This window comes from Chiloscyllium punctatum, chromosome 46 (genome assembly GCF_047496795.1).
Source record: "Chiloscyllium punctatum isolate Juve2018m chromosome 46, sChiPun1.3, whole genome shotgun sequence".
Classification (NCBI taxonomy): Eukaryota; Metazoa; Chordata; class Chondrichthyes; order Orectolobiformes; family Hemiscylliidae; genus Chiloscyllium; species Chiloscyllium punctatum.
Window position 1 is genome coordinate 30517317 of NC_092784.1, and position 21184 is coordinate 30538500.

A 21184-nucleotide genomic window follows, 5' to 3' on the forward strand; every position below is an offset into this window, starting at 1 on the left:
CCATTGCCCTCACAATGATCTGATCACATTCACATCATCACTGCAACCCTGACCCCCTCACACTCACTCCATTGCCTTGACCCACTAACAATCACTCCACCCCCGTTATACTTATCGTCTTATACTCAGACTTTCCTTGGTCCACGCACACACTGAAACCTCTCTGTCATTGTTACCCTAACACAATCACACTGAATCCGTTCCATCACAAATTTCTCCTGACACTCACGCTATCAATGTAACCTGAGCCACTCACACTCACTCCATTAATGTCAAACTGACACACTCGTTCTCACTCCATCACTGTCACCATGACCCCCTTACAATCTCTCTGTAGACATCACACTAGGTCACTCACACTCAGTCCATCATGGTCACCTTGAACCCTTCAGTCTCAGTCCATCACAGTAAAGTTGGCATCCTCAATCTCTCTATCCATCACCATCAATCTGACCACCTCACACTCACTCTATCACCATTTCCCTGACGCCATCACACTCACTCTGCACCATGACGCTGACGTCCTCAGTCTCTCTAGGTCTCTGTCACCCTGAACCCCTCAGTATCGCTCCATCATATTAACTCTGACACCCATAAACTCTCTCCATCCACGACACTCTGACCCCTCGCACTCACTCCATTACCATGATACTGAACGCCTCTCTCACACTCTGTCACCGTCATCTAAACTGATCACACTTAGTCAGTAGCTTTCAACCTCAATCGCTGACTCTCACTCTGTCTCCATCACCCTGACCCCATTAGACTCACACACATTGTGTAACTGCCAAGCTGACCCCCTAACACGCACTCCCTCACTTTCATCCTGACGTCCTTAAACTCAGTCTGTCACTCTCTCCCTGTCCCTATCAGACTCCCTCCATCACCCTGACCGCTAACACTCATTGTATACTCCTCACCCTGACACCTTCACACTCCACCCCTCACTGTCACCCCGACTACTTCACACTCACTCCAGCACTGTAACCCTGACCACCTCATATTCTCTTCGTCACCATCGCCCTAACCCATCACATTCACTCTGTCACACAAACCCAATCACACCCAGTCCGCTCCGGCATCCTGGCTCCCACCCACTCAAACTCTCAAAGTCATCCTGACCACCTCAGACTCACTCTGGCACCCTCGCCACCTCACATTCGCTCCGTCACTGTCACCACGAGCCCCTCAAACTCACTCAGGTAGAACCCTGACCCACTCACACACTCCATCACCATCACCCAGACCCCTTCATACTCATTCAATCACTGTCCCCCTGACGCCCTCAAACCCATTTCCCTCATTTCACCCAGATCCTCTCACACATACTTCATCACCATCACCGTGAAACCCACGCACTCACTCCATCACTGCTACCCTTATCACCATATACTCACTCCATCACAGTAACCCTGACCGCCTCACACACACACTTCATCACAATCACCCTGACTCCATCATACTCACTCTGTCACTGTCATCTTGACCCCCTCACACTCACACTCTCACTTTCACCCTGATCCCCTGACACTGACTCCATCACCGCCACGCTTGTCCCCCACACTCACTCGGTCACCGTCTTTCTGACCACCCTACATTCACTCCATCACTGTCACTCTGAGTTCGTCTCTCTCACCCAGTGAACGCAACTCTGAACCTCTCAGACTCACTTCATCACTGTCACCTTGACCCCCGCTCACTCACTCCATCATAATCACGCTTACATTCGCGCTCACTTCATTGCACTGTCATGCTCAAAACCGCACTCACTCCCCTGCACCATCACACTCATTGCCTCACTCAATCCCCCACTATAATGCTCACTACTGTGCCCCCTGACCAGCACACCACATGATCTCCTACCGTCACGTTCCACCTCACGCTTGGCCTATCAATGTGCCGCTTACTCCCGTGCATACCCCCCACTGTCTCGCTCACTCACCTGCACACTTCCCCACCCTCATGCCCGCTCTCCAGCACACATGCTTAGCACCAAAGTCATTCCTTTACACACTCTCCTACATTCTCACTTACTCCCCTGCACACTGCTCCACAGTCACACTCACTCTTGTGTACATGCACTCAGAGTCGCAGTCACTCACCTGCACAATCCCTCACCAATCTTTACTCTCACTACCGCAAAAGGTCTCCAGCCATCATGCTCTGTTTCCTGCACATACCCCAACCATCACGTTCACTCCCCTACACACTCCCCCATCGTCATGCTCACTTCCCTGCACACGCCTCCACCTTTCTGCTCATATTTTTGCACATTTGTCCACCTTCACTCTCTCTTCCCCACACATTCCCTACACAATGCTCACTCCACGACCCAGTCTGCCCCCATCACCATCACTCTGCTGCACACTCCCCCAACACAGGCCTCACTCGCCCCAACTTCCGCACAATCTACTTCACATCATATTAAGTACACTGCACTCACCCACTATCAAACTAAACCCCCACACTCTCCACACTGTCACGCGTACTACACTGTACACTGACAGAGAGTCATGTTCATTCCCACACACTCTTCCCCACCCTCACACTCTCACAACCCCACCATAGCGCTCACATGCCCACAAGCCCCTACGATTACACTCCATGCACACGCCCCAACCATCATGTTCACTGCCCCACACACACCCACACCAACATGCTCATTCTCCCACAAAATCTCCCACATTCACACACACTCCCCTGCAGTTTCACCCAATATCATTCTCATTTACCCCCACACTCAGTCGAACACGCACTCTCCCACCCTCACGCTCACTCTCGCACACACTCCCACACAATGAAGTCAACGCACCCATTTTCTAATCACTCCCCTGTACATGTTTACACCATCACACAAACTCCCCCACGCACTCTTCTACCATCACACTCCCTCCCTCACACGCACCACTTACTTTGCACTCAGTCCCTGGCATACTCCCCCACCGTCACACACACACCACTACACACTCACCCACCATCATGTCCACTCCCCCGCACGCTCACCCACAATCACACCGAGTCACCCACACGCTGCACGGCCATCGAACTCACTCCCACACTTGATCTCCAGTATCCCGCTCTCTTCCCCACAAACTCCCCACAGTCCTTCTCACTCCCCCACATACACCACAATGTCATACTCACTCCCCCGCATGCTCTCTCAGTGTTATTTTTATATTCACCGCACCCTGCCCCAGTGTTGCATTCACTCCACCGCGCACACCCCACCATCATGCTCACTTCTCTGTGCACACTGCCACTATCATGCTCACTCCCCATCAGGCACTACCCAGTAACTCTCACCTCCCTGCACACACCCCTACCATCACACCTACTCCTCTGCATGCTACCTCACCGTCACACACAATCTCCTACACATGCACACCTACTATCACAATCAGTGTCACAGATACTTTCCCACCGTCATGCTCACTCCCCCATCAGACTCACTCCCCTGCACACTTCCCCACCGTTACCCTAAGTCCCCTCCCACTAACACCCCTACACAACGTTCATTCACAGGTGCATTCCCCATCGTCACACTGACTGCCCTGCACACTGCTCTGTGTTACAGCCAATCACCCACAGTCCACTACCATCACACTCTCTTTCCCGCACTCTCCCCCTCCGTCACACTCAATAACCTGCACACTTCAGCATCATCACACTCACGCCCCCACACACTTCTAAATCTTCAAACTCCCTCCCCGTGCATTTTCCCACCATCAGACCCCCGTCCTTGCACAATTTCCCACCGTCACTACCCCAAACATTCACGCACCTTCATGCTCAATCGTCATACACTTCCCACCCTGACGCTGACTCCCTGACACACTCCCCTACCGTCATTGTTACATTCCGCACACTTCCTCACCATCACGCTCACTACCCGCCCACACCAACACTGTCAGAGTCAATCCCTCACACAATCCCCCACTGTCATACTCACTCCCCCTTGCTTCTCGACTGTTATGCTCACTCCCCCGCGCACCCCCACTCCCCCGCGCACCCCCCCGGCCATTACTCTCACCCATAAACTCCCTCTCCATCAAACTCACTCTCCTATCATCGTGCCGCCTGCCCACAAACGCTGCCGACATTTCACGTATTCCCCACTGCATTATGCCACAATCACACTCACTCCCCAAACACTGTCCCATCATTTTGGTCACTCTCCATGCACACGCCCACTATCACACTCATTCACTGGCATGCACACCCACCGTCACACTCACTCCCCGCACACTCCTGCACTGGTTTGCCTACTCATCCCACACGCTAGCCCATTGTCACCCTCTCTGCCTCACATTCCCCCAATGTCATATTCACTAAGCAAGAGTCTCCACCAACGTCACACTCTCTCGCCTGCGTACTCCAATATCATCACGATCACTCCCTGCACCCTGTCCCATGGTCACAATCACTCTTTCCAACATCACATTCATTCTCAAACATGACTGCACACTGTCATTCACCTCCCCGCACATTTGCCCAGTGTCACGTTCATAATTACCCACAATCACCCTCACTGCCTTGCGCACGTCCCCACTTTCACACTCAATCCTACACACTCCCGCACTGTACACTCAATCTCACACACTCTCCCCCACCGTCACTGTCTCTTCCCTGCACATTCCCAAAACCATCATTCTCATTCCTCCTTCCTCTTCATCACTGTAATGCTCACCTCCCGCATACTTCTCCACCTTCACTCTCACTCCTCCGCACATACACCCACCATCACGCTCACTCCCTCACATATTGCCCCACCATTATCCTCACTCCCTCGCCCTCTCTGCCAGTGTCATGCATGCACCCATACACTCCCCCACTGTCAATCTTACTCTGCTGCACCCACACCCATGGACAGGCACGCTCAGATGCACAAATGCCAACGCCATTTTCACTCCACCTGCCCAAACACATCGTCATGCTTACTCCCCTGCAAGCTCCCGTAACGTCAGACTCACACCCTCACATAACCCATTGCCATTGCACTTACTACCCACACGTTTGCGCACCATCTCACTCACATCCCCCAAATCCCTCCACCATCATATTCACTCTCCCATGCACTCTCCCACTCTCATGCTCGCACCACCACACACTGCCTCACCGTGAAGCCTACTCCCCACACATATGCCCACCATCACGCTCACTCACTCACACACACTCCACCATCATGCTCATTCCCCTGAATGCTCCCCACATTCACATTCACTCCCCCACACAATCCACCACGGTCACATTCACTCCCCTCTACACGTCCCCACCATCATACTCACTACCAGACATACGCCCCCACCGACACGCACAATTCCTTACACACCACCACACTGTCATGCGCAATAATCCGCACACTGTCCTACCGTCACATTACTCCCCTGCACACCCCGCTCCCACTGTCCCGCTAACTCTTCCACGCATGGCCCTGCTGCCAGACCCATTCATCAGCACTCTATCCCAGTGCCATACCATCTCCCATCAAACTTGCTTCCATCACACTCATTCCCTGGAAACTCCATCACAGTCACTCTCATTCCCCTTCATACGACTGCACCATCATATTCACTTCACTACACTCTCCCCACCATCACATTCACTCCCCTACCCTCTTCTCCACTGTCACCCTCTCTTACCTGCACACGCGCAAACCATCATGTTCACACTCCTGCACACTTCCGTCAGTCAAGCTGACACTCCAACAAGCACTGTCACCGTCATGCTCACTCCCGCACTCACCAAACAACGTACTTCCTAACCCACACTCTCCCCTCAACGTTAAGCTCTCTTTCCTCCCACATGCCCACATTACCATGCTCACTCCCCCCAGGAGTTCCCCAACATTATGCTCAATCCTCGTAAACGTTATCACTATAACGCCTACCGTGCTATACACATCCCACCATCACGCTTACTCCCCTGCAAGCAGCTGCACTGTTGCACTCACTCCCCCTCACACTCCCTCACCATCACTCTTATTTCCCCTACACTCTCCTCCATTGTGACACGCTCTAACCTTCCCACGCCAACACCATATCCCTCACTCTTCTGCACACTTCCCCACCATCATGCCCCATCATCATCACACTCACTGCCCCACACACTCCCACACCAACTCAGTCCCTCCCGACACACTCAGACCGCATCACGCGCTCTCCCCCGCAAACGCCCACACTGTCATGTTCGATCCCCCTGAATATTTCCCCACCATCGCACTCCATTTCCTGCCCACTACCCCACGGTCCCTCTCAATCTCCATGCACAGTCTCCTACCGTCATCTACACTCCTCATACACTCCAGCACCGTCACACCTACTCTACTGCACAGTCCACACAGTCACGCTCATCCGCCCGACTTCTCCCTCACCTTCACGCTCACTCACCCGCACTCTCCCTACCCTGAGCATTAGTCACATGACCCTCCCTGGTTAATTCTCTCGAACTGTCCTTTGATCACATTCCCACTCAGACCAATGAGTATCAACAATGGGTTCCACACAGCCTCTGCCGTGTGAAGCAGCCTGTTTTCCAACTCCTACCCTTCAGCCCCTTCCACAGCCGATGGTGCCTCCCCCAGTGTTACCTCCTTGCAACGACTAATACTCTCACATTCATTCTATTCACGAGAAAGGACATTGTCCCAAGCCCCAGGTTGTTATGTGAGCAACAGTCTGGCAAATCACATTCATCTTTTCTCCCCAGTATCGGCCTGAATATCCACACCCCTCTTCTGTTCCCACAGCAACGGAACGTAAAATGAGGATTCGAGAATGACAAAATTGGAGAGAGGGAGATTGGGATGTAACGAGTGCAGAACGCAGAGAGCACAGGAGAATGGGGAGCGGAGGACTGGGAAATAGACTGTGTAAATGGAAGGCGGAGTGAGAGAAGCAGAGGAACAGTGTGAGCATGGGAGGGAGATATGGAGGGAGAATGAAAAAGGCTGAGAGATGAATTGTGCATAAGGCCAGGTCTGAGTGGGGGGATGCAGAGGTGAAAGCAAGGACAGAATGACTTAAAGCCAACTGCTGACTTCAGGCCCAGTCCCTTCTATCCCTGTGGAGAAGGACTTGGGGCTGAGTCGTTCTCTCTCCAGCCCAGCTTCTTCAAAGCAAAGGCAAGCAACAATACCTTTCACTCTGCTGTTTGGCGCTTTTTAATGAACATTTTTGTTTACAAATTGAAGTGATAGAGTACAGTCAGTTGGATGTTGCCGTTTCCCATTGGCCACTACGTTGTGAGAAACATTCTAATGTGTCGATGTAACCCCACTGTGGGATAATGTTGGACAGACTAGAGCTCCCCTCAGTCTGTTAACATAGAGACAGACTGCTTCATCACTGAAACTCTGAACTGTTTTGAGGAAATCCTGAATGGATTGAATAACGATTGAATTTGATTGATTGTTGAATTTAGGTAAATGGACATTTCAGCGCATTCTTCAGAAGCTGTCTGAACTAAGAACATAGAACAATACAGCGCAGTACAGGCCCTTTGGCCCTCGAATTTGCGGCGATCCAAGCCAACCTTACCTAAGCCTGTCCAATATCCTCCATATGCCTGTCCAATGCCTGCTTAAATGCCCATAAAGAGGGAGAGTCCACCACTGCTACTGGCAGGGCATTTCATGAACTCACGACTCGCTGAGTGAAGAATCAACCCCAAACATCTGTCCTATAAATACCACCCCTTAATATAAAGCTATACCCCCTCGAAATACCTGACTCCATACGTGGAAAAATGTTCTCGTGCTCAACCCTATCAAAACCCCTAATCATCTTGTACACCTCTAACAAGTCACCTCTAAACATTCTTTGCTCCAATGAAAAAAGCCCCAAGTGCCTCAGCCTATCCTCATACGATCTTCCTCCCATTCCAGGCAACGTCCTGGTAAACTTCCTCTGCACCCGTTCCACTACCTCCACATCCTTCCTATAGTATGGCGTCCAAAACTGCACACAATACTCCAGATGCGGCCACACCAGCGTCATATACAACTGCAACATGACCTCAGGACTCCGGAACTCAATTCCTCCACCAATAAAAGCCAGAATGCATTATGCCTTCTTCACCACACTATTTACCTGTGTGGCAACTTGCAGAGATCTGTGTACATGGACACCAAGTTCCCTCTGCTCATCCACACTACCAAGTATCCGACTGTTAGCCCAGTACCCCATCTTTTTGTTACTCATACCAAAGTTAATCACCTCACACTTACTCACATTGAACTCCATTTGCCACCTTTCCGCCCAGCTCTGCAGCTTATCTATATTCCGCTGTAAACTGACACATTCTTCCTCACTGTCAACAACTCCACCAACTTTCGTATTATCTGCAAACTTGCGCACCCAACCTTCTAGCCCCTCCTCCAGGTGATTTATAAAAATGACAAAAAGCAATGGTCCCAAAACAGATCCTTGCGGAACACCGCTAGTAACTGCACGCCAAGATGAACCTTTACCATCAACTACTACCCTCTGTCTTCTTCCAGCCAGCCAATTCCTAATCCAAACCTCCAACTCACCCTCAATGCCATACCTCCATATTTTTTGCACTAGCCTCCCATGCGGAACCTTATCAAACGCCTTACGAAAATCCATATACACCACATCTACTGATTTACCCTCGTCCACCTACTTACTCGCCTTTTCAAAGAATTCAATAAGGTTTGTGAGGCACGACCTGCCCTTCACAAAACCATGCTGACTATCCTTGATCACATTATTCCTATCCAGATGTTCATAAATCCTATCCCTTACAATTCTCTCGAAGACTTTGCCCACAACATAAGTGAGACTCACCGGCCTGTCGTTACGAGGGTTATCCCTACTCCCCTTCTTGAACAAGGGAACCACATTTGCTATCCTCCAGTCTTCTGGCACTATTTCTGTAGACAACGAGGACATAAAAATCAAGGCCAATGGCTCTGCAATCTCCTCCCTTGCTTCCCAGAGAATCCTAGGAAAAATGCCATCAGGCCCAGTGGACTTATCTATTTTCACCCATTCCAGAATTTCCAACACCTCTTCCCTACAGACCTGAAAGCCATCCATTCTAATTAATTGTGACTCAGTATTCACGTCGGCAACAATGGCCTGTTTCTGAGTGAATACTGACGAAAAGTATTCATTCAGTGCCTCCCCGATCTCTTCAGCCTCCACACGCAACTTCCCACTATGTTCCTTGACTGGAACTAGTACTACCCTAGTCATTCTTTTATTCCTGACATACCTATAGAAAGCCTTTGGGGTTTTTCCTAATCCGACCAACTAAGAAGTTTTCATGTCCCCTCCTTGCTGCTTTTAGCTCTCTCTTCAGATCCGTCCTGGCTACCTTATAACTCTCAATCGCCCCAAATGATCCTTCACGCCTTATCTTTACATAGGCCGCCCTCTTCCTTTTAACAACGACCCTTTCATCCCTGCCTAACAGGTACATATTTATCAAGGACACTCAATAGTTGCTCCTTGAAATGCTTCACATATCAATTTCGGCCTTGCCTTGAAGCCTACCTTTCCAAGCCACGCATGCTAAGTCGTGCCTCACTGCATCATATTTTCCCTGCCTCCAGCTATAACACTTGCCCTGAAATGCATACTTATCCCTCTCCATCACTAGAGTAAAAGTCACCGAATTGTGGTCACTGTCCCCAAAGTGCTCACCTACCTCCAATTCTAACACTTGGCCTGGTTCATTACCCAGAACCAAATCCAGTATGGCCTCACCTATTGTTGGCCTGTCTACATATTGTGTCAGGAAACCTTCCTGCACACATTGGACAAACACCGACCCATCTAACTAACTCGAGCTATCGCTTTCCCCGTCAATATCAGGAAAGTGAAAGTCACCCATAACAACCACTTTCACTCTTCTCCTGAATCATCCTCGCAATCCTTTCTTCTACGTCTCTAGGACTGCTTTGGAGGACTGTGGAAAACCCCGAACAGGGTGAACTCACCTTTCCTATTCCTAACCTAAGCCCAAACTACCTCAGATGGCGAGTCTTCATCCATCGTCCTTTCCAACGCTGTAATCCTATCTTTGACAAGCAATGCCACACCTTCCCCAATTTTACCCCCACCTCTGACCCTACTAAAACATTTAAACCCTGGAACGTGCAACAGCCAATCCTATCCCTGTTCTACCCATGTCTCCGTAATAGTCATAACATCGAAATCCCAGGTACCAACCGACACTGCAAGTTCACATACCTTATTTCGTATACTTCTTGCATTGAAGTATACACACTTCAAGCCACTTTCCAGTTTAAAGGCACCCTCCTTTGAGATTGATGCCTTGTTCCTAACCTCCATACACTCCAGGTCCTGCACCCTAAAGCTACAGTCTAGTTTCCCATGCACTTGCAGAGTTAGTTTTAACCCTCACCCCCCGCCCCCCACAAGTGCACCAGCATACCTTCCCCCAAGGATACTGGTGCCCCTCAGGTTCAGGTGTAGACCATCCTGATTATAGAGGTACCACTTTCCCCAGAAAGAAACCCAGTTATCCAGAAAACAGAATCCCTTCCTCCTGCTCCATCCCTGTAGCCACGCATTTAACAGTTCTCTCTCCATATATTTTGATTCTCTATCACGTGGCACGGGTAACAAACCAGAGACAACAACTCTGTTTGTTCTAACTCTAGCTCTCTGAAATCCTGCCGAACATCCTCAGCCCTCTTCCTACCTATTTCGTTGGTGCCAATGTGGACCATGACTTCGGGCTGCTCCTCCTCCCCCTCCCCCTGAAGTACCCGGAAAACATGATCAGAGACGTCACGTACCCTTGCACCTGGGTCACGTACCCTTGTATATGGGAACGTACCCTTTCATTTCTTCTGCGTCACTGCACAAATCGCGGTGTTTGTGCAATAACTGAAAAGCTGGAGCATGAAGCCCAAATCCCGAAGATAACGATGGAGATGTAGAGGGGTATTCACAATTTCCTGAAACCGGACCCACATCGAATACTGCATAAATATTGACGTTAGCAGGATGAAATTGGCCGAGATCAAAAACAGTAGAATGATGGATTTAATTCGATTTCTCATTTTTGTTTCCGCCTGAGCGTCCCCATGGTGGTAGCTCAGAGTCTCCTGCGGGCACTACTCATCACTAAAATGTGTGTGTTGGTGGGACCATTGAGCAGCAGAGTCAGGAGAAACGGTAGAGCCGGGGTTACAGTGGATAATATGAATTGGATTGTGACCCTGACATGGGAGGATTCAACACCATCTTTTGCAGCACAAATGCCGGGGCGGTTCAACAGCCAATACCGAGTTGTGAGCATACATATCGGAAAATATTCCTTAAACAACTCAGCATAGTCACTGCTCCCAGCCCCACAATCGCTGTTTACTCACTGCAATATTTATTTTTCAGTTTATGGCAGCAAATTGCCACAAACCGTTCAAAGGTGAAAGTGACGGTGAACCAGACAGAACAGTCAATTGATGCATAAACCAGGACAGCGTGGTTATTACAGACGGGGATGAATGTGAAAAAATAAAACAATTCCGCAAAAACAACGGGAATCTTTCTCAGTTTCATGTCGAAGATAATGACGAGTAGGTTTGCCGCTGCCCTGGCCACCAGGTAACGTTTCACACATGGAGACAATCCACAATCTTTCTCATGCAGGATGTAGATTGTCAGTGGGTTAACTGTGAGGAAGGAAAACAAGCAGATTATCCATCAGCCTGTACGCAAATTTCCTAGTCTGACTGAGGACCCAGTGAGATTATCAAATGTGTAACTGCACATAGAGAATTATTACTGAAATCATTGGAGCTGCAATAACAAATGGGAAATTCTGAATTACTGACCAAAATGTCACAAATCACAAGAAGCCCTCCCTCCCCAAACACAGAGAGATACGTCCACAAGAACAGATGGTTCCTGAGAAATTCCCACAAACTCGATAACTCGAGAGCAGGCACAGGTCTTTTCTTTCAAGCTCATAATACGCAGGGTGAAAAAGTTGTGATCCTGAAGGATTCATTCCCAGTTCCTTGAAGACAAACGGAATTTCGAAATTACTGCCTTTTCGAAGAAGTTTTGGTCGATCCTGTGTCGTGAAGAAATGGACACACAGGGAAAACGTACTCAACCCTTTCACTGCCTGAGGGACTTCGGATCAGTGTCTCCCTCTCCTTGGAACGGAATCATTTCCCTAGGCATATGACCATTTGTGGAAATCACTGATGTCCGGCTGTTCACAAAGAATATCAGGGATAGAATGTTCGGGGAATGTCCGTTATAAAATATTGGGTACAGAATATTCCAGGAAACCTTCCGCAGCTACTTTGGCACCATTCCCCATATTTTCCTCCGTTACATTGGTGACTGTATTGCAGTTACTTGGTGCTCCCTCGAGGAAATTGAACAGCTCATCAATTTCATAAGTATACTCTAGCCAACCTCAATTTCACCTGGACCTTCTCGGGCACCGAATCCCTTCCTAGACCTCTCCATCTCCATTTCTGGAGACCAATTAACAACGGACATTTCCTACAAGCGCACTGACCTCCATAGAGATAACAACTCCTTCTGTCCTGCCTCTTCTAAAAACGCGATTCCTGAATCACAATTGCTCAATATCCGTCCCAACAGGTCCCAGGAGGACGAATTCCACCTCAGAAAATAAACAGATAGCCTCCTTCTTCAAAGATTGCAATTTCCCTTTCCCACATGTTTGTTGATGCCATCCAGCGCATCTCCTACACTTCCTATACCTGTGCCTTCCAACCCCAGTGCTCCCAACGCAACAAGGACAGACACCCTTCACCTATCACCCCACCAACGTCTGTATGCATCGCATCATCCGTCGCCATTTACGCTAACTACAAACCGACCCCACAAATTGGAATATAGTTCCCTCCCTACCCTGATGAGAGGCCATTCCCTCCACGACTTCCTTGTCAGATTGACGCCCGCCAGCCCTCATGCCACTCCTGACACCTTCCCCTGCCACCGCAATACCTGCAAAATCTGCGCCTACACCTCCCGCCTGATATCCATCTATGGCCACAAAGGATCCTTTTGCATCCGACAGAAACTTACCTATGCCTCTGCCAATGTCATCTACAGTGTCCTTTGCACTCAATTTGGTCTCCTCTACATCGGGGGTACTGGACGCCATCTTGCAGATCATTTCAGAATACGTCTCTTGGACACCCGCAGCAAACACCACCACCACCCCATGTTGAACACCTCTTCTCCGCCTCCCACTCCATCAAGGCCACTCAGGTCCTGGCTTCGTCATCGAGAAACAATAACCATCCGAAACCTTGAGGAAGACGCCTTATATTCCGCCATGGGACACTGCAACTCAACAGCGTCAATGTAGATTTCATCATTTTTCGCATTTGCTCTCCTCCTACATTATCGCAATCCGAAGCCTCCAACTCGGCACCACACCCTTGACCTGTCCTTCATCTTTCCCTTTTTCTGGTCGGCTCTCCTCTCTGACCTATCACCTTCTACCCCATCTTCACCTGTCTATCACATTCTCAGCTACCTTGCCCTCAGCTTCAACCCCTTTTCATTTGTCTCTCAGCCACCCAGCCCAGAACCCTGATCCCTAATGAAGGGCTGATGTTCAAAAAGTTGATTTCCCCGCTCCTCGGATGCTGCCTGACCTGTTACATTCGAGCATTACGTTCCCAGTTAGAAAACAGTCTGACACCATCCTCCTCAAAGAATCAGGCCTGATGGGTAATGTTTCATGAAGCACTACCACCATCCCTGGGTATGTCTGTTCCACTGGCAGGACAGAACAAAATGTGATGGGGGTTCCCTGGGTTAAAGTTAGGGAAGAGGTTACCATGCAATTCCCCAACATTGATTTCAGGACCCCGGAAATCTCACGCTAATTGGTCAAAGGTGGTCAAGGAAATCGCCTGAGGATGGATATATCCTGCTCCTCTCCACCCCAGCTCTCAGAAGTAACTCAGTTCCCCTTGACTTTGAAAACATATCAAAGGAAGCACTGCGGTGAGACAGATATCGAACAGACCCTGGTTCTGGGACTTCATGGCCATCAGCAAGTGTGTCTCCACATGTCCACCACTGACTGAGCAGGGAGAGACATCAAATACACAGCAACCAGACTGGGGCAACTGATGGGGGAACCAATAAGAAGAAATCATTCTCACCAAACTCCTGTTTCCAGATGGCTCTGTCTCTAACAGTATCTGTTGGAGCAGCCAGCACACAGTCCTTGTGGAGGGAATATCTCAGCCACCTCATATTGAAGATCCTGCCCACTGTGTTATGTGGCATTCCCTCCTGTGAAGTAGGATATACTTCGATAGGAACAAGCAAATGGAAGCTGGTCCACCGTGAGTCATCATGGTCTGTCAGCAGCTGCAGCACCAATGGCGTTCCCTCTATCATAATGTCAGAAGTGGACTGCTCACCGAAGGTTCCAAAATGTTCAGTAACATTCATAACTACACCTATACTGAAGCAGGCTATTCAGCCCATCAAGAATTTTAAACAGGAACAGAATGTGGCTATTCATCTATTTCCGCCTTTTGGCCAGCAATTGAAGCTCATCTTTTAATATCTAATTACTGGTCCATTAGTAATTACAAGGAACATTCATCCTTTCAAAACAACCACACAGGAATATGGGAGGATTGAATATTGAGCCGGGCGAAGGGATACGTTAGGCATAATAGTGTCTTTATCAGTTTAACACAAATTAACGACTGAAGTGACACAGTAACCAGGACTGGGACCTCAACTATTTGCAACATTTTCGAGAATTGCAACAGATGTATTCTAATTTAGATCGTCAGAAACTTAAGTTATCAAGAGGAGGTAGAGAATCTCTATTTGGATAAGAAATGGAAAGCAACTTGGCAGCTGGAATGTAACGTGGGTATATGTGAAACTATGATATTTTCCAGCAAGAACAACAGTCTGTATAATAAATAAATGTAGGGAGATAACAGGACTTAGAGACACAGTGTGTACTGCTGGGCTCAGTCTGAACTTTTCAGTCATGTGAAGTGTTGTTCCATCTCCCTGTTGGTCTGCTCCCTAATGTTCCCAGTGGCCCCACTGCTCCCGTTACAAACTGATATTTTCAAGTGGTTGGTTGGCGGTGGGGAGTGGTGAGGGGTGCTGTTTTTGAGCTGTTGTCCAACGGGATGGCCTTTATTCAGAAGTCTTTCATTTCCGGCTACGTGGAGCCCTGAATACGTTGGGAATAGCTGTCTGGTTCTGAATGAAGAGGCTGTGGTTGCTGCCAGGACACTGGGTATTCACCAACATGATGTACTGTTCATAGGCACACTGCAACATAAATGGACTGGAAAACCGTGAGTCCAATCACAAAATGATAATGAAAGGCATTACAGATCAGCTGAAATTGTTAGGTATATTATATGTTCAATCCATAACAGAGAAGCATTAAGTCAGAAACATTAAATCCAGCACACGACGCTGTGTCGATCAAAGTCTGCTCAGTCCAACCCAGCAATCTGCCGAGTGCAGAAAACTCTGCAGACCACAGCAGTACATTGCTCAATAAACCAAAACTAGACATCTGTCCAGCACGGGGAGCTGTGCAGACCACAGCATTGCCTTGATCTGTAAACTCGGACTAGATATATGTTCATCACTGGGAGCTATGCAGAACACAGCAGTGCATTGACCTTTATACCCTGACTAGAATGCTGGGAACGCACATCAGGCCAGGCAGGATGCGAATAGCAAGAGAATCGACGTTTCGGAAATAAGCACTGATCAGATTTCTGATGAAGGGATTATGCTAGAAACGTTGATTCTCCTTCTCCTTGGATACTGACTGGCCTGCTGTGAATTCCCAGCAGCACACTCTCGACTCTGATTTCCAGCATCTGAATCCTCACTTTCTCATAGGTCTCTGTCGAGCACTGGGAGCTCGGGAGACCGCAACACTGCAGTGATCTATAAACCTGGAAAAAATATCTGTTCAGCGTGGGGACCGAAGCAGACCACCGCAGTGCTTAGATCTATAGACCTGGAAAATTTATCTGTCCAGCAGAAGAGATTATGCAGACCACCGCAGTGCATTTACCTACACATGCGGACTTAATATCTGTCAAACACAGGGAGCTGTGCAGACCACAGTCGTGAAATTGCATCGAAGCCACCCTGAGTGAAGCAAGTTAGGAGAGGTTGAGTTTAATTTTAGCTCGCTTTCTACAACTTTGAAAGTTTTTTGGATATACTCTTCGAAAGCATAGTGAGAACTGATTGTAAAGTCGTGAAACAACCCCAATGGCAGCATACGGGCCAACAAAGGATATGTCTATCTCCTTCTGTTATCTCAAGGACAACATTGCAAGGAATCGGAGAAAACTGCTCTGGGTCTTCAAAGGCATTCTTTGAAGAAGGAAACAGCGTGGAATGTCGTAAAAATGGTGGCATGGTCATAATGCTGTAGGTTGAACGCCAATGCACCGCCCACACTTTGTGTGTTTCTTATTTGTTCTATTTTCTGGAGAGTATTTTCTTCACAATCTATTGTCTTTTTAACGTGACTCCTTTGGGAGTGGAGGAAGTGAGTCCCAGAACAAAGGATCGTGAGGGGAATCAAGGCTTCAAGATTTAAAGAACAGTGCTGCCTGGAGACATGTCCAAGTGCTGTCTGGATACTGGGCCCGGGGCAGTCTGGAGACTGCGTCTGGTACAGTTTGGAGACTGGGCCCCGTGCGGTCTTGGAAGTGGGCCAAGTGTGGCCTGGCACCTTGGCCCGGTGCCGCCTGTACAATAGGCCTGATGCAGTTGGGAGACTGGTCCTGGAATGTTCTGCAGTCTGACCCAGTGTGTCCAAGAGACTGAATCTGCTGCGGCCTGGAGACTGGGCCTGCTCCGGTCTGGAGACTTGGTCCGGTGTGCTATGGAGACTGGCCCTGGTATAGTCTGGAGTCTGGGCCCCGTGAGGCCTTGAGACTGGGCACGACGCACTCTGGAGACTGAGCCTGGTGTGGTCTGCCGACTGAACCTGGTGTGGTCGACAGTCTTGAGACGAGATATTGTATAATGTCGCCAGTAGGATGTGGTCCAGTGAAAGTTAGTAGTGGGAAGTGTTAGTTGAATTTGAGGACACGGGGAAGCACTTATTTAATACTTTTCGTCAGTATTCTCATTTGAAAAGGGCAATGTCATTGAGAATACGGAGATAAAGGCTACAAGATTATATGGGATTGATGTTGACAAAGGGGTGGTTTTCTCAATTTTGGAAGATCTGAATGTAGTTATTAACCCTGGCCCAGCGGGATTTATTCTGGGATCTCTGGAAAGCCAGGGAGGAAATTACAGAATCTTTGACTTCAAAATATATGTCATCATTGTCGACAGGAGTTGGGCCAGAATACTGGAGGATAGCAAAAGTTGTTCTCTTGTTTAAGTAGGAGTGTCGGACAACCCTGGTAATGAAAGGGCAGTGTGCCTTACACTATTTATGTTGAATATGTTGGACAATTTTGAGAGCGATAAGATTTGTAATCACCTGGAAAGGAAAATTTGATTACAGATAGTCAACATAGTTTTGTGAAGGGTACGTCGTGCCACACTCACCTTATTGAGTTCTTTGAAAAGGTGAGAAAACGTGTGGGTGAAGGTAAAGTGGTTGGTGTGGTGTACAAGGACTTAAGTAAAGCATTTGAAAAGATTCCACACAAATGGGTATTGCACAAAACACTGAGTTTTAGGATTCAAGGTGATTCAGCGGTTTAGATCAGAAATTGGCTATCTGAAAGAAGACAGAGGGTGATGGTTTGTGGGAAATGCTCATTCGGGAGGTCAGTTACCAGTGGTGTGCTGCAAGGACCTGTTTTGGGGCCACTGCGGCTTGTCGTTTTTATAAATGATCTGGATGTGGGCGAAGATGGATGGGTGAGCAAATTTGCAGGCGACAAGAAGGGAGGCATGGTTGTGGATCGTTCTGACATATACATAAGATGCAGTGCTAGACTGAAAAGTGGCAATTGGAGTTTAATAGAGGCAGGTTTGATGTAGTTTAATTCGGAAGAAAGAACAACAATTCAGGTGATTGAGCTAATGGTGAATGTCTTGGCAGTTTAGATGAACAGAGAGATCTCAGTGTCCAGGTGCATACATACCTGAAAGTTGCCACTCAGGGTTATAGGGTTGTTAAGAAGGCATATGGTGTGTTGGCGTTTATTCGTAGAGGGAGCCAAAAGGGCAAGGTTCAACTGAGCAAGACACTGGTAAGGCCGCACCTGGATTATTGCCTGTAGTTCTGGTCAGTGCATAATATGAACGATGTGGAAGCTTTGGACAGGTACCAGATGAGATTTACGAAAATGTTGCCTGTCATGGAAGGAAGGTCTTACGAGGAAAGGGTAAATGAGGACTTATACTTTATCCGTTGGAGAGAAGAAAGTTTAGAGGTGACTTCATCGAGACGTACAAGATAATCAGAGGGTTGGATAGAATGGACAGTGAGAGGCTTTATCCTCGGATGGTGAAGGCTACCACGAGGAGGCCAAGCTTTACATTGAGGGGTCAGAGACATAGGATTGATATGAGATGTAGTTTCTAAACTCATAGTGCAATAGGGGCCAGGAATGACCTGCCTGCAACAGTCGTCGAGTCGCCGACATTAAGCACATTCAAATGGGCCATGGATAGACATATGGATAATAATGCAACGATCTGGTATAAATGTGAATCAGATTATATTCACCGTTCGATGGGATTGAGTGCCGAAGGGCATTTGCTGCGCTGTAACTCTCTATGTTATATGATTGTTGGCCCAGTGCAGCCAGGAGACGAGTCATGGTGCGGTCTGGAGACTGGGCGTGGTGCAGTCTGGAGACTGGGCCTGGTGCGGTCTGGAGACTGAGCCCAGTGCTGTCTGGATATTTGTTGCTGGCACAAACTGGGTTGTAATTCGAGTCAGTTCTTTCTTTCATTTTTTTTTTCTTCTGCTGGACTTTCGTTGATTATTCTTTCAATTATTAGAGAATACTGAAGAATCTACACTGAGATTTCTTGTACTTGTGATGGCGCGTAAGTGAAGTCATTGGCAACTTTCCGCTGCAAACATTAAAGTTCACGTGACAATGAAGCCAATTTAATTCAAATGTGAGAGAGTCACTGTATTTGATGCCCCTTTCAAACAAACCTGCTGCGTGTGCCTTGAAATGGAGCATCTGGAGAGAATTTTATTACTTTACTTTAATCATAAGAGGGAGAGACAGACAGTGAGATAGTGAGGGGGAACATTTTGATTCCCATTTCAATGGATTTGCTACCAAAGAGCAGAAAGCCAAATGCTCAGAGACGCAGCTGCAGGGATATATACATCAGTAGACTGAAGTACACATGCAAGCGCACACGTGTACACACACACTCTCTCTCTCACACACACACACACACACACACACAGACACACAGACACACACACACACTCACACAGACCCATGGAGATATTCAGCCCTTCATGTCTGTCTTGACATTCCGTGGCTGATCTGATCATGGCCGTACCTTTTATTCCTCCTGGAAAATAAGGCGGGGCAATTAGATGTCATGTGAGAGTAAGGGCATTCTGGGACCTGTGAACATAATTCTGTCAACGCAAGTTTACATTATAATTTGGGACAAGACTGTTTCTGATGTGAAATTGGGCAAAAACGTTCAAACGCAAATTGGGGGAAGCTGTTGAAGGTGAAAGGACGTCAGGAAAGTTGGAGTCATTCAAAAGCGAGATAGTGAGATTTCAGGAATTACATGTTCCGTCAGTGTGAAGGGCACTGCTAACCGAAGTAGGGCACAGGATATGTCAGGGGATGTTGAGGCTTTGGACAACGAAAAAAGGAGTCATACGTCAGGTTCAGGCGAGTGGTATCAAAGGAATCCCTTAAGCATACTGAGTGTAGGACAACACTTACCAGGGAAATCACGAGGGCAAAAAGTGTGCATGAGGTGGCTTTGGCTGATAAGGTTAAGGAGATTTGAAAGAGATTCTATAAATATATTAACGACAAAGGAGAAAGTCGAGAGTCATTAGGACGCAATAAAAAACAATCAGCCATCTAATGATTGGCTCCACAGGAGATGAATGAGGTTATTAGGTCTATTGTCAAATGTACTCACGTGAGGACACTGACAAGTTTACATCTCGCCACAATCTTAGATACAAAGCTTCCACACTCCCCACCTCCAAGAAACAAAATCTTGGTAGAAATCAGAAAAATGAAGAGAATAAAATTAAATGTAAAACATTACGACTGCTCCTGTAGTCGTGGAAAAACAGAAAATCAGTTTATTGTTCAACAACAGAGTCCATAAGTGCCTGGCCATGCTGGGTTCACACTGTACATAAGGAATCGACCTCCCCCTCCCCGCTGCCTTATCGCCTGTTTCTGCTCTAAGGTTGAGGTCCCACACAAAGACTTCACGTCGGTATTTACTCAAGAGCAAAATGCAGAAGAGAGGAAAGTCAGGGAAATAAAAATAAGTGATATTTGAAACGAGACCACATTACAGAAGCGGAAGAGCTGACGTTCGTAAAATGCAGAACCGTAGAAAAAAACCCGGGACGTGTTCAAATGTATGCCGGAATCATTGCAGGATATTGGGGAAGACACTGTGCTTGCACGGGCTGAGATGTTTGTGTCATTCCTTCGAGTTCTGGTGAAGGATCACTGGATCATTCATTCCGATTTCTCTGCACAGATGTTGCCAGATCTGTTGAACATTCCTAGCACCTTCTGTCCTTGTTTCTGACTTACAGAATCTACAGTCCTTTCAATTTTTTTTGTATCATTGACAGCCACGGGTGAGGTGCTGAAGGATTTGAAGACAGCTAATGTGACAACATTATTTTTAAAAAGTTTGCCAGGAACTACAGACCAGTGACTCTGACGTCAGAGATGGCAAAATGCTTATAGGAGCTTCTGGGAGGCAAGATTTACATGCATTGGGAAAAACAAGGACTGATTAGAGATGGTCAGCATGGCTTTTTGTGTGGGAGAACTGGTCTCAAAAATTAGTTTACATTTTTTGAAGAGGTGACCAAGAAGATAGATGAATGGCAATCAGCATACATTGTCTACGTGGATATTAGCAAGCCCCAACATTTGGGAGAGCTAGCCAATTAGATACAACATTGCTTGAACAGGAGGAGGCAGAGGGTGCTGGGAGAGATTTGTTGT